At 39.5% G+C, this 13494-nt stretch overlaps 1 protein-coding gene across 6 annotated transcripts in view; it reads left to right on the forward strand.

The window, feature by feature from the left end:
- The window catches only part of SPATS2L (spermatogenesis associated serine rich 2 like), a 164406-nt gene that overhangs the window by 107684 nt on the left and 43228 nt on the right, over positions 1-13494 (forward strand). The gene's annotated exons all lie outside the window — the stretch shown is intronic.

The following is a 13494-nucleotide window of genomic DNA, read 5'->3' on the forward strand; positions in this document are numbered from 1 at the left end:
TGACCCAAAGCTCCATTTTTACAATAAATCCTAAAATAAAATTCACAGATAATATAATCTACCTAGCAACAGAATTCCAATAAAGTAAGAAATGCAAGAAATCTGAAACAACTAATATTTAGAAGGCTTAATGAAATGGCCAGACATGCAACCCACTTATTATGAATCACTTTGCACTTAAAAGAAGTACGCCATGCTGGATATTGTGGGAACTGTTTCTTTCTATTTGACATGTGGATTAAGGGTTAAATAACTATATTTGTATGTAGACATGGAAGTGAGTGCAACTGCTATGAAAGTAGAGTGACCCAGCGGTGCTGGTTGTAAACTCAAATACTGAGACGGCTGGTGTGGTTGGCCATGTAACTTTCTAAATGGTGAAATACTCTTGGTAAAGTTCTGAACACCGTAAAGTACAATTTTTTCTTAATTTGCACAGCAGCTTAATCCTGGAAATCCAAGTAAATCCTAGAAAACCTTAGGAAAACCCCCAAAATACCTTGGGTTTGTGTGTAAAGTGTCCGGAAGGACATGAGAAAGGGCAGGACACTGGGTAGTTCTTTGTTGTGTGGGATCCCTGTGGTTGCAAGTCATCCAGGAGCCTCCCCTCCCCTCCCACCCACAGCACTCAGATAAATTTTTTAAATGCCCCATCAGTTTTTCAAAGTGCTTCCAAAGAGATGGTAGATCCCTCCATGAGAACCACTACATAAAATCCTAACTTTATTGAATCAGTGACTTTTTAATCTCCTCTTGTATACAAAGAAGTGTCCTAGAAGCCACAGTAGATTTAGAGAAGGATTTGCTGTGGTCGGGACCCTGAGGGAATCACATTCTGATCTCCTCCAAGAGGAGGTGGTGTGTACTCTGTGAGTTTATGGTTTGAGGAAGAGAAGCGCCATGTCCGACTGGCTGATGCAGGGAGGTGTCAGGGAGCAGTCGGTACTCAAGGACCAAAAGACTTGAGGTGGTAGAGAGGACGTAGAGGTTTAGAAAACAGTAGGGAGAATTTGACTCAACACCCACCTGCTATATATGAGGCAGTGCTATCCTCTGGTAAACCGAAGATGAATAAGACAGGGGCCCTGCCTAAGCAGAGTTCAGTCTGGCAGAAGAGACAGGTGCAAAATATAAAATCACATGGCGACGTGCACCGCACCCGCGATGCAGTGAGGCAGCACTGAATAACTGACACACTGTAAAACACGCTAGTAAGTTTGCAGATGGATCGAGAAGCACTAATTTTCTTCCATAAACACATTACCTAACAACTCTGTTAACAGTGCTGTAATTCAGGTTATCCTCACCTCACAATGAGTTCTTAAAACCAAACAAGCAAACAACAGAACTAACCTATTTCCATTTAGAATCTGGGTTTTCCAGGAACTTTTTAAATTCAGTTTTCACGATGCCTACTATTTTGAGAATGTTTTGATTTATACTTGGGACAGGAGAAAGAAATTAAATAATCAAGTGGCAGATTCCCAACTTTGCTTGTTATTGCTTTCACATGAATTACTTTTGAAATCTAATTACTCAAGTTGCTGTTTTGATATCAATCATAAACTAAAAGCCTAGCACATATATTTGTTCATTTGCTGATAATTTATACCTTCTCCCTGAAACAATTTCAGTAACTCTATCAAGTCTATGACTATAAAGCAAATGCAATATTGAAGAGCTTGACTTCACAGGGGTAGCTGCCCTGAAAGCTAAGTACCAGCCATCCGGAGGACTCTCTGTCAAGGGGGCTCTTACCAGCCCTACCCTGAATCCTCCTGGGAAGAATTCTTTCATGCACAAAGAACCACCCCAAAACCCCTCCAATTCTGTGAGTTTGGCGTGAAATCATTGGGGTGTGTCAGCACTATTTTTTAATGTTATTGGTTCATTACAGATCTAGGCTTCATGTAAATTTTTCTGTTAAAGAATAAGTGATGGTAATGGAAGGTTATTAGATGTTTTTGCAAAAGGAAGGGGCCCCTGGTTGACCAGGAACTTCGTTAGCAACCCATTTATTAAGATCATGCATTTTAAAATGAGTTTGCAGTTAGGTTTTTCTTTTCCAGAATGATGGAGGTTATCAGGAAGTTGATGCCAAAACTGTCAGGTGACTTTAAAGCGCTTGCTCAACCTGTTGGCAATCCCAAGATCGTGGGTGTTAGGTCTTGGACATCCTGCACCCCCATTTTCTGTAGGCCATTGGAACCAGAAAGGATGGAAGTGATCCTTTAATCCCATCCCCTCATTTTATAGCTCAGGAAACCGAGGCCCCCCGGCCCCAAGTTAAGGAGCTGAGAAGATAACACACGCCCCTGGGATAACACTCTTTGCAAAAGTCTGACTCAAGCCCATGTATTTTTACACATGCATTAGATAGTTATTGCCAAAGCTATGGGCTTCCTAACTCATAAATAATGTGTAATTGAAAAATCATATTGTGCGTCCACCACCCCAAGTCCAGCCTCCTTTCATCACCATTTATACCGCCCTCACCCTCTTCTACCTCCCCTCACTCCCTGTCTCTCTCGTAATCTCCATGCTCTCTTCTGTGTCTGAGGTTATTTTTTTTTAAGCTTAATCCCTTTACTTTTTGCACCCAGCACACCCCAGTCTCCCATCCCCCTGACAGCTGTCAGTCTGTTCTCTGTATCTATCTATGATTCTGTTTCTATTTTGTTAGTTTATTTTGCTCATTAGATTCCACATATCAGTGGTACTTGTCTTTCTCTGACTGGCTTGTTTCACTTAGCATAATAGTCTCCAGATCCATCCATGCTTCGCACAGTAAATGGTGATGGAAGGGACTTGACCTGGGGTGGTGAACACACACTACAATATATGGAGGAAGTATTATAGAAATGTACACCTGAAATCTATGTAATTTTATTAACCAGTGTCACCTCAATAAATTCAATTAAAGAATCAATAAGTAATTAAAAAGGGAAAGAAAAACCAGGGGAAAATAATCATAACAAAGCTGTATAATGACATTCTGTGCTTGAGTGGGTTCAAAGTATAAGCCTAAAAGAAATCTCCAGTCTGCCAATGGTAGGCATTTATCAGCTTTCTGTTAATGGAACTGGCTCAAGAAAACCTGCCCCGAGTGCTCCGCTGGGCAGCAGGCTGTGAACACGTGCAACACGTGTTTTATCTTTTTATAACACCTTGACGTTCGAGATCTCTCTTTTTAAAAGTTCTATACAGAATCGTTTTCTGGGAAGGGAAAAGTTAGCTTTAAGATATATGCAGGCGGTTCAGGGGGTGTTAGTGTGACTTCCTACGTGAAAAATAACCACCCAAAGCACCATCATTTCAGGCTGTAAATATAGCAGTCTCGAGTGGGACAACGATGCACAGCAGCATGTAGCTTAGGAGTTGGGGAGTTTGATTTAAACTTAGTACAAAATTACTTCTTTAAGCCTTGGAGTAGTTTTTTCTGGATTTCAGCATTTTTAATAACAGCTCAAATGAGATCTTTTACATAATCCAGTCGAGACCATCCTACATCCAAGTACAAAGTTGGACAAAGAGTAGCTCAAGATTTATTCTGACCAAAAATAACGCCAAGGATCATTTTTATTCCTAAGGCCCCATCTGAAGGTTTAAAGCATGTTATGACCTTAGAGTCCGATTTCCCCAAATGTTCCTCCTGCTCTATTTTTCTTAAGGCTCAGATTGCCAAAATGTATAGGTACTTATCACCTTGTAGGCCAGAATAATAATAATTCGGATTTCTGTGGTGTCTTTCTCCCACTGGACACAATTCCCACTGAATAGGAAAGGAGCAGAATTGTGGGCCACCAACTGGCTCCCTGGAGATAAACTTTGGGGCGGGGCTTTTGTTTTCTCCAGCTCCTCTTGTTGGCCCCACCAGCCTTCCATTATGTCTCCTTGTCTTGTAAAGCATCCTAGGGAGCCAGCTCTTCTGTTGCCTGTTACTTGTTTCACACAGAAGCCGCCGTGCTGTGTTTGCTGACGTCCACAAACCGCACTTCACTGTCTGACCTATATCACTGAACAGGAGCAGCCCCGTTATTTTCCCTTGGCAACGGAGATTCTGTGAATCGGCCTGATGCCTGCACAGAGCTGCTTTCTGTTCTTTAGGAATGTGGTCTACTTGTCCCTTATGTGCGCTTCTTGTAAACAAAGGGGAAAAAAACCCCACCAGACTCTTTCACGGTATTTTTATGGTATGAGGTTCCCTACAGAATTCCAAGCAGATTTCTTTATGCTGGCGTCCCTTGCTTCAGGATTCTCTCCCCTGCTTCTCTAAACCCTGCATTGGACCAGAGGATTAGGAAAAATCAAAAAGAAGAAAGAAACTCACCTAGAACTTGAATCACAAAGCCAAGTGTGTGTTTTCTAAGATTGCAACAGCGCCAGCTCTCAAATGGAAACAATATAATATTGCAGCTAAGAGCCAGGGCTTTAATGTTAGGCGTGTTTGGATTCAAAGCTTGGCCTCCTCGCTTACTAGGTACGTGACCCTGGATCAGTTAACCACTCTGTATCTTGGTGTCCTAACCTACGAAATACAACTCCACTTCCCCAGACTGTGGGAGCAGTAAGTGAGATACATAAAGAGATTAGCACAGCATCTGGCACACAGTAAACCCCTAAATTATTCCTTTAGCTCTGTAGTCAATATTTTAAAGCATCCAACATGTGACAGGGATTTTTCTAGAGGAAGTAAATAAGTCAACAGTTTTTTTCCCTCAGGAATGTTACTTTCTTTGGGGGGACGGGGAGAAAAGGTGTATGATAAACTAGAATCAACTAAGTTACCATGGTAATTATAGATTATAATAAACGTGGTGAAGGCAGCAAGTAGGAAAGAGAGTAAGGCAGGGTTTGGGGGCTGTGTGCAGCAAATTGAGATAAGGCCACGGTGTGACATGAGTGAATGAGAAGGAGACGTTTGCACTGAGGCACAAACACCTTAATTCAGGATCTGTCACACCAGGTCTTGGTGGTCTGAACAGTTGATGTTTTATTTAAACCTTAATTAAGGACTGCTTCTGAAGCTCCTGTAGAGGTATAACCATAGATTTTCTTTTAGTATTTTTTTAATTAAAGGTAGAATTGTTTATTAATATATACAGCCAACATTAAGTACTATTATATAAACATGCATTTTGAAAGTTTATTTTTTAAAGTACACAACATATTATCACTGTCACTCCTTAATAATTATTCTAGCATATGCATACTGGGTGTTAACTCCTGTTTCTAGTTGTCTAGTCTCAGCCTCGGCTTCCGACAGCACTGTGTCCGAGCTGTTTGGATAATATCAGGGGAGCCGTAAGGTGCATCTCCAATGACTGAGACCTCTGTTCCCTTTCCCTGCCTATGATGAAGCAGAAAGAGACAGACACAGGATGTAGTGACGTGAGGGCACACGAAATGTGAAACCCTTGGGTATTTTCTGCCGCCTAGGTGGAGTGAAGCCCGGAGACCCTTCTCGTCTCTTTCTCATTTACAACCTGCTTGGGCTGCAACCCTACAGCAAAAACACAAAACGACTCATCTCTGACTCGCTGAACGCCTTCCTGACTTCGCACCCATACTTGTTATGGTGATTTCAGTTACAGACTCCACTAAACGGAATGCACTCCTTGCAGACAACAGAAGTCCTTCCAGAACTTTTTTGAACAAATATTTAAATGGTTCTATCAAAATGCAGTGAGAATTCAGCCTGTTTTGCAAGGAACTAAATTAGCAAAACAAATCAAATTAACATGCCTACCTGCTGTCATTGACAGCTTTAATTCATTGACTTTATTATCTATTAGCTTTTAATATAAATAAACCTGTAGAGGTATTAATGACACATAAGACCTTGTAAAGACAATAAACAGAACTAAAAGACTTATTTTCAATTAGAAAGTTACCAGCTTTGTGCCCTCTGAGCTAGGTAAGTTAATAGGACTTGAGTGAAATGATGAAGTCTTACCTGTATTTGATAAAGATGTTCGGAAAAGGCAGAACTGGCTGACGGTATTTCTTCTCTATAAACCTATCTGTTTTGGTGTCTGTTCCAAAGTTATTCCTCCCTCTGAATATCTGTTAATTACCCTGTCACGCAGTGATAGAAGAGTGAGGAACGTGAACGTGCAGTCAAGGTGTACGATTACTATACAGTGAAAAGAGTTTTCCCAGGCCCTCATCACAGACCATTCTTCTCTAGCATCTCAGGACGTTTAACTTTACTCACTGTTCTCCGTTTCTTCCCCTCTCTCTCACTTATCAACCTTTTTGTTATGGCTAACAGCCCCATCACTCCAAAGTAATTTATCCCCCTGAATTTACTACTGACCTCCATGTATTGAATATAGCAGACATTTTTCTTTTTAAAAAAGAGAGGTGTTTATTTTTCTTGTGCAGAGGGAGGAGTTTAGAAGTGGTTGGGTGGTTACATGGTCATCAAGGACCTACATTCCTTACATTTTTTTTGTTTGACTAAAATGCAGGCATTCATAGGCAAAGTGTCTCATGGTTCAAACTGGCTGCTGAAAGGCCTGCAAACACATCAGCTTTTCCAGGCAGGAGGTTAGGAAGCAAAGGGCATGGAAAAAGGTACATTTTCTAGATGAAACAGCCTTCTGTAAGAAGCCTCCCTCATAGACTTTTCAACTTTTACTTTCCCCCTTTTTTTAAGCAACATTCAGCACTATTGACCACTCTATCCTTGATCACTCTATTGTGTCCCTTTGGTTTCTGTGACATGACACTCTCTTCATTTTCCTCTCCATCTTTATTGATTTTCTGTTTCCTTTGGGAGTTGTTATTCTCTATCTGACTGTTAATTGTTGAAGCTTGTCACGGCTTAGTTGGTCCCAAGGCCTTATATAAAGCTATACTCTCTTCTTGGATCGTTTCAGCCATGCCCTAACTTTAATGGAAGCAGACTCACAAACTCATCTTCCCAGTCCAGCCTACTCTCTGAACTACAGACTCTTGCAGGACACTTTCACTTTGACATTTCAGAGCACTTCAACATGACCAAACAAACTCATGATCTCCCCGTTTAACTTTTCTTTTAGCGTTCCTGATCTTCCTGCACCATCCATCCCACTGTGCAGGTCGGGAGTGTAGTCATCAGTTATGACGTCTTCCTCTCTCACTCCACATTTTCAGTTAATCACCAAGTCCTATTGAATTTAATTTCCAAATATTCCTAGAATCCATCTGATTTTTAAATAATTTCTTTATTATATTTTTATTACCATTTATTCCTCCTATAGCCCCTCTTCCCTACAAATCACCACACTGCTGTCCATGAGTCCTTTTTCCTTTCCTCCCCCCTTACCTGTCATACTGCTATCCAAGAGTCTGTATCTGTTTTTCTTGTTTGTTCATTAGATTCCATATATGAGTGAAATCATATGGTATTTGTATTTCTCTGCCTGACTTATTTCACTTATCATAATGTTCTCCAGGTCCATCTATACTGCTGCAAAGGGTAAAACTTTCTTGTTTTTTTACAGCCGATTAGCTATAAAAAATGTTTTTTACATTTCCACTGTGTAAATGTCCCATAGTTGTTTTATCCATGCAATTTACTGATGGACCCTTGGGCTGCTTCCATATCTTGTTGATTGTAAATAATGCTGCAGTGAACACAGGGCTGCTTATGTTCTTTCAAATTAGTGTTTTGGGTTCCTTAGGATGTATTCCCAGAAGTGGGAACATTGAGTCAAAAGGCAGATCCATTTTTAATTTTTTGAGGTATCTCCATATGGCTTCCCATAGTGGCTGCACCAGTCTGCATTCCCACCAACAGTGCAGTAGATAGGGCTTTCTCTTCTCCACATTCTCACCAGCATTTGTTGTTTGTTGATTTATTGATGACAGCTCTTCTGACAGGTGTGAGATGATATCTCATTGTGGTTTTCCTTTGCATTTCTCTCATGATTAGTGACATTGAACATCTTTTCATATGTCTATTGGCCATCTGTACGTCCTCTTTGGAGAAATGTCTATTAAGGTCCTTTGTCCATTTTTTAATTGGGTTGTTTGTTTGGTTTTTGTGGTATTGAGTTTCGAAGTTCTTTGAAAATTTTGGATATTAACCCCTTATCAGATGTATCAGATGTTCTCCCATTCATTAGGCTGCCTTTTTATTCTGTTGATGTTTTCCTTTGCTGTGCAAAAACTTTTTAGTTTGATGTAGCCCCATTTGTATATTTTTTCTTTTGTTTCCCTTGCCTGGGGAGATATATCTGATAAAATATTGCTATGAGCAGTATCCAAGATTTTGCTGCCTATGTTTTCTTCTATGACTTTTATGGTTTTGGATCAAAGATTTAAGTCTTTAAACTATTTTGAATTTATTCTTGTGTGTAGTGTAAGAAGGTGGTCTGGTTTCATTTTTCTGCCCATATCTGTCCAATTTTCCCAACACCATTTATTAAATAAACTATCTTTAGCCTATTGCATGTACTTGCTTCCTCTGTTGGAAATTCATTGACTATAAAGGTGTGGGTTTATTTCTGGGCTCTCTTTCTGCTTCATTGATCTATGTGTCTTTTTATGCCAGTTCCATGATGTTTTGATTACTATGGCCTTGTAGTATAGTTTGATATTAGGTAGCATGATTCCCCCAACTTTGTTCTTCTTTCTCAGGATGGCTGTTGCTATGTGGGACCTCTTGTGGTTCCATACAAATTTTTGAAATAATTGCTCTAGTTCTGTGAAATACGTCATTGGAATTTTGATAGGAATTGCATTGAATCTGTAGATTGCTTTAGGTAATATGGACATTTTAATGATGTTAATTCTTCCTGTCCATGAACATGGTATGTGCTTCCATTTATTTGTATCTTCTTTAGTTTCTTTCTTCAGTGTCTTATGATTTTCTGAGTACAGGTCTTTTACATCCTTGGTTAGATTCATTCTTGGGTATTTTATTCTTTTTGAAGCAATTGTAAATGGGATTGCTTTTTAAATTTCCCTTTCTGTCAGTTCCTTATTGGCATATAACAATGCAACTGATTTCCAGATATTAACTTTGTATCCTGCTACTCTGCTGAATTTACTTATTATTTCTAGTAGTTTCTTGGTGGAATCTTTGGGGTTTTCTATGTACAGAATCATGTCATTTGCAAATAAAGACAGTTTTTCTTCTTCCTTTTTATTCGGATGCCTTTTATTTCTTCTTCTTGTCTGATTACTGTAGCTAGGACTTCCAGTACTATGTTGAATAAGAGAGATGAAAGAAGATATCCCTGTCTTGTTCCTGATCTTAAGGGGAACACTTGTAGTTTTTGCCCATGGAATATGATGCTGGCAGTGGGTTTGCCATATATGGTCTTTATTATGTTTAGGTATGTTCTCTCTAAGCCCATTTTGCTGAGAGTTTTTATTATAAATGGTGCTGGATTTTTTCAAATGCGTTTTCTGTATCTATAGAAATGATCATGTGGTTTTAATCCTTCATTTTGTTTATGTGATGAATCACATTTATTGATTTGCTGATGTTTTACCAACCTTGAATTCCTGGAATAAATCCCACTTGATCATAGTGTTTGATCTTTTTGATGCATTGCTGTATTTAGTTTGCTAATATTTTGTCGAGGATTTTAGTGTCTATATTCATCAAGTATATTAGTCTATAACTTTTTTAGTAGACTTTATCTGGTTTTGGAATTAGGATAATGCTGGCCTCATAAAATGAGTTTGGGAGCCTTTCCTCCTCTTGAATTTTAAGAAATAGCTTGAGAAGGAGAGAAACGTGTTAGTTTCTCTCAGAATGTTTGGTAAAATTCACCTGTGAAGCCATCAGGTCCAGGGCTTTTGCTTGTTGGGAGTTTTTTGGCTACTGCTTCAATTTCACTAGGTATAATCTGTCTATTCAGATTCTCTGATTCTTCCTGATTTCTTTTTGGAAGACTGTATGTTTGTACGAATTTATTCATTTTGTTCAGGTTGTCCAGTTTGTTGTCATAGAGTTGTTCATAATATTTTCTTACAATCCTTTTTTTTATGAGGTCAGTTGTTATTCCTCCTCTTTCATTTCTGATTTTATTTACTTGGGTCCTTTCTCTTTTTTTCTTTATGAGTCTGGTTAAAGGTTTGTCTATGCTGTTTATCTTCTCAAAGAAACAGCTCTTGGATTCATTGAGCTTTTGTATTATTTTTAGACTCTATTTTGTTTATTTCTGCTCTGATCTTTATTATTTCCTTCCTTCTACTCACTTTGAGCTTTGTTTGTTGTTCTTTTTCAATTTCCTTTAAATGTAAAGTTAGATTGTTTTTTGAGGTTTTTCTTGTTTTTTGACATTTGATGATACTATGAATTTCCCTCTTAGGATTGCTATCTCTGGGTCACACAAATTTTGGACCCAGAATCTCATTTTCATTTGTTTCAAGCTTTCTTTTGACTTCTTCCTTGACCTTGTTGTTGACCCATTCATTGTTTAATAACATGTTATTTAGCTTCCATGTCTATGTGTGTTTTCAGTGTTCTTGTGACTGATTTCTAGTATCATTGCACTGTGGTCAGAGAAGATGCTTGATGTGATTTCCATCTTCTTAAATGTATTGAGATTTGTTTTGTATCCTAATATGTGGTCTATCCTAGAAAATGTTCCATATGCTCTTGAAAAGTATGTATATTCTGCTGCTTTGGGGTGAAATGTTCTGAAGTTATCAATTAAATCCATTTGACCTAATGTGCTGTTTAAGACCACTATCTCCTTGTTGATTTTCTGTTTGGAATATCTATCCATTGAAGTCAAAAGGATGTTAATGTCCCCAACTATGACTGTATTTTTGTCAACCTCTCCCTTTATGTCCATCAAAATTTGCTTTATATATTTAGGTGCAATAATGTTTATTAGGGTTATACCCTCTTATTGTATTGTTCCCTTTATCGTTATGTAGTGTCCTTCTTTGTCTCTTACTATATAGCCTTGGTTTTAAAGTCTGTTTTGTTGGATATAAGTATTGCTACCCCAGCTTTTTTTCCCTTTCCATTTATATGAAATATCTTTTTCCATCCTTTTACTTTTAGCCTGTGTATATCTTTTGATCTGAGGTGGGTCTCTTAGAGGCAGCATATATATGGGTTTTGTTTTCTTATCCATTCAGCTACCCCCTGTCTTTTGATTAGAGCATTTAAGCCATTTACATTTAAGGTGATTATTGATAGATAAGTACTTTGTGCCATTTTATTGTTAGACTGTTTTCCTCTCTTCTCTTTTTTCCTTTCCCTTTTTCCTTGTCTTAAAGCAAGCCTCTTCACATTTGTTGCAGAACTGGTTTGGTGTTAACAAACTCTAGCTTTTTCTTGTCTGGGAAGCTCCTTATTTCTCTTTCAATTTTAAATGATAGCCTTGCTTGGTAAAGTAGCCTTGGTTATCAATTTTAAATGATAGCCTTGCTTAGCCTTAGTAGGTCCTTGCTTTTCATCACCTTGAGTACTTCATGCCACTCCCTTGGTGACCTGAAATGTTTCTGTTGAGAAATCAGATGACAGTCTAAATTGTGCTCCCTTGTATGTAACTACTTGCTTTTCTCTTTCACCTTTAGGATTCTCGCCTTGTCTTTAAGCCTTGACATTTTAATTATGGTGTGTCTAGGTATAGGCTTCTTTGGGTCCAACCTGTTTGCAACTCTCTGAGTTTCCTGGACTTGTGTGTCTTTTTTCTTTATCAGATTAGGGAAGTTTTCAGTCATTATTTCTTCAAATAGGTTCTCTATCCCTTGCTTGCTCTCTTCTTCTGATATTCCCATGATGTGGATGTTGTTGTGTTCCATGTTGTCCAAAATGTTTCTTAAACCTTTCTCATTTTTTAAAATGATTTTTTTCTTTTTGTTCCTCTGCCTGGTTGTTATTCCTTCCACACTATTATTTATTTCAGATACTGAACTCTTAATTTCTGACTGGTCCTTTTTTATGGTTTCTATGTCTTTTTTAATGCTGTTACATATCCTTATAATCATTACTCTAAACTCTCTATCTGATACATTGCTTGCCTCCATTTCTTCTAGTTCTTCTTCTGGAGAATACTGTTGTGTTTTTGTTGGGGTCTCTTTCTTTGTCTTCCCTTTTTGGCTGCTTCTTTCTATTTTTTTTTCTATGTTTTAGGTAGGTCTGGAAGACATGGTGTACACCTAAGTCAAACCCTGTCTGTAACTGCCCTGGACAACCTGCTTGGAGTTATCAGTGATCCAAAGCATGTGGCTCTCTCTGTGGGGACTGGGTGTGTGCAGAAAGAACCAGGCTGTGCACCAAGACCAGCTTTTACAAGCACCAGGCCCGGGGGTGGGTCAGTTGAAGCCTCAGAGCTCCCAGCCATCCACCTCTGCCTGTAGGTTTTCAGAAGGGTTAAAGAGTGAAAATCTTCCAGCTGTACTCCTCAGCAGCAGGACTGAAGTACCACAGGGTGGGGCAGAGTAATTCCTATGGGTGGCATTGCTTCCCTTCAGGTTGATGCCACTTGGAGGGGATTGCTCTGACTGAGAAAGATGGCTCCTGAAGAATGGGGAATGACTCAGTACAGGGATGCTGGTGGCTCTTCCTTCAGTTCTCTCTCTAGAGCCACCAGTCCCAGTCCCTCTTCAAGCATCTCTAGTCCATTCTGCCCTTCCTCTGCCAGAGCCCAGGGTAAGTGGCTGCAAATGGAATTTTGTGCATTGGCCCTTTAAGAGTCTCTAGGTGTCTTTCCCTGACAAACAGAAACCCCACTGCTTTTCACAGCCTTATGTTATTTGGGTTCCTTTCCCTGCTCTGGTGCTATAGGCTGGGGACCCCAGCTTGGGATTTAGACCCCACACCTCTCAGGGGGAACTCCCCAGCTGCTGAAATATCCCTCCAGAACTTCAGCTGCTGCCTGTGGGAGTCCAGCCAGCCCTCTTGCACCTCCTGTGCACTCCCAGTCTGTATCCCTACCAGTCTCATTGTGGTGAAGTGGCTTCTTCCAACTCTCCAGAGTTATAAGGCTTCTCTCCAGCTAGTGTTCAGGTGGTTATTCAGAATGATTTTTCTATAATTTACTTATAATTCCAGTTTGATCCTGGAAGGAGGTTAGTGTAGCTTCCACTTACTCCTCTGCCATCTTGGGTCTCCCTATCCATTTCTCACTGTCTACCTTCTACCTTCCCTGCAAAACCACCATCCTCTCTTGCCTGTACTGCTACCGTAGTCCACTCATTAATATCCTAGCATTTATTCTTGTTCCCCTCTATATCATTCTCTATCCTGTAATCTTTTCATAATAAAAATGAGCACTTAAGACAAAAAACAAAAGTCTTACCTTGGCCTAGCATAGTCTGGTCCCTATGTTCTGCTCTAGCCTCATTTTATGGCTTCCTTATTCTTACTCCCTCTACTCCAGCCATGCTGTTCTCCTTTCAGCCCCTCACACTGGCCATGTATCTCAGTCAGGTTCATTCAGGAGACAGGGCCACACTGGTTATTTGAGTGGGAGAAATGTAATAGAAAGAACTGCTAACTAAAACAGCAGGAAGTAGTTAACTACTAAAAGA

Source organism: Phyllostomus hastatus, unplaced genomic scaffold (assembly GCF_019186645.2).
Source record: "Phyllostomus hastatus isolate PE091 unplaced genomic scaffold, TTU_PhHast_1.1 phas_contig_57, whole genome shotgun sequence".
Lineage (NCBI taxonomy): Eukaryota > Metazoa > Chordata > Mammalia > Chiroptera > Phyllostomidae > Phyllostomus > Phyllostomus hastatus.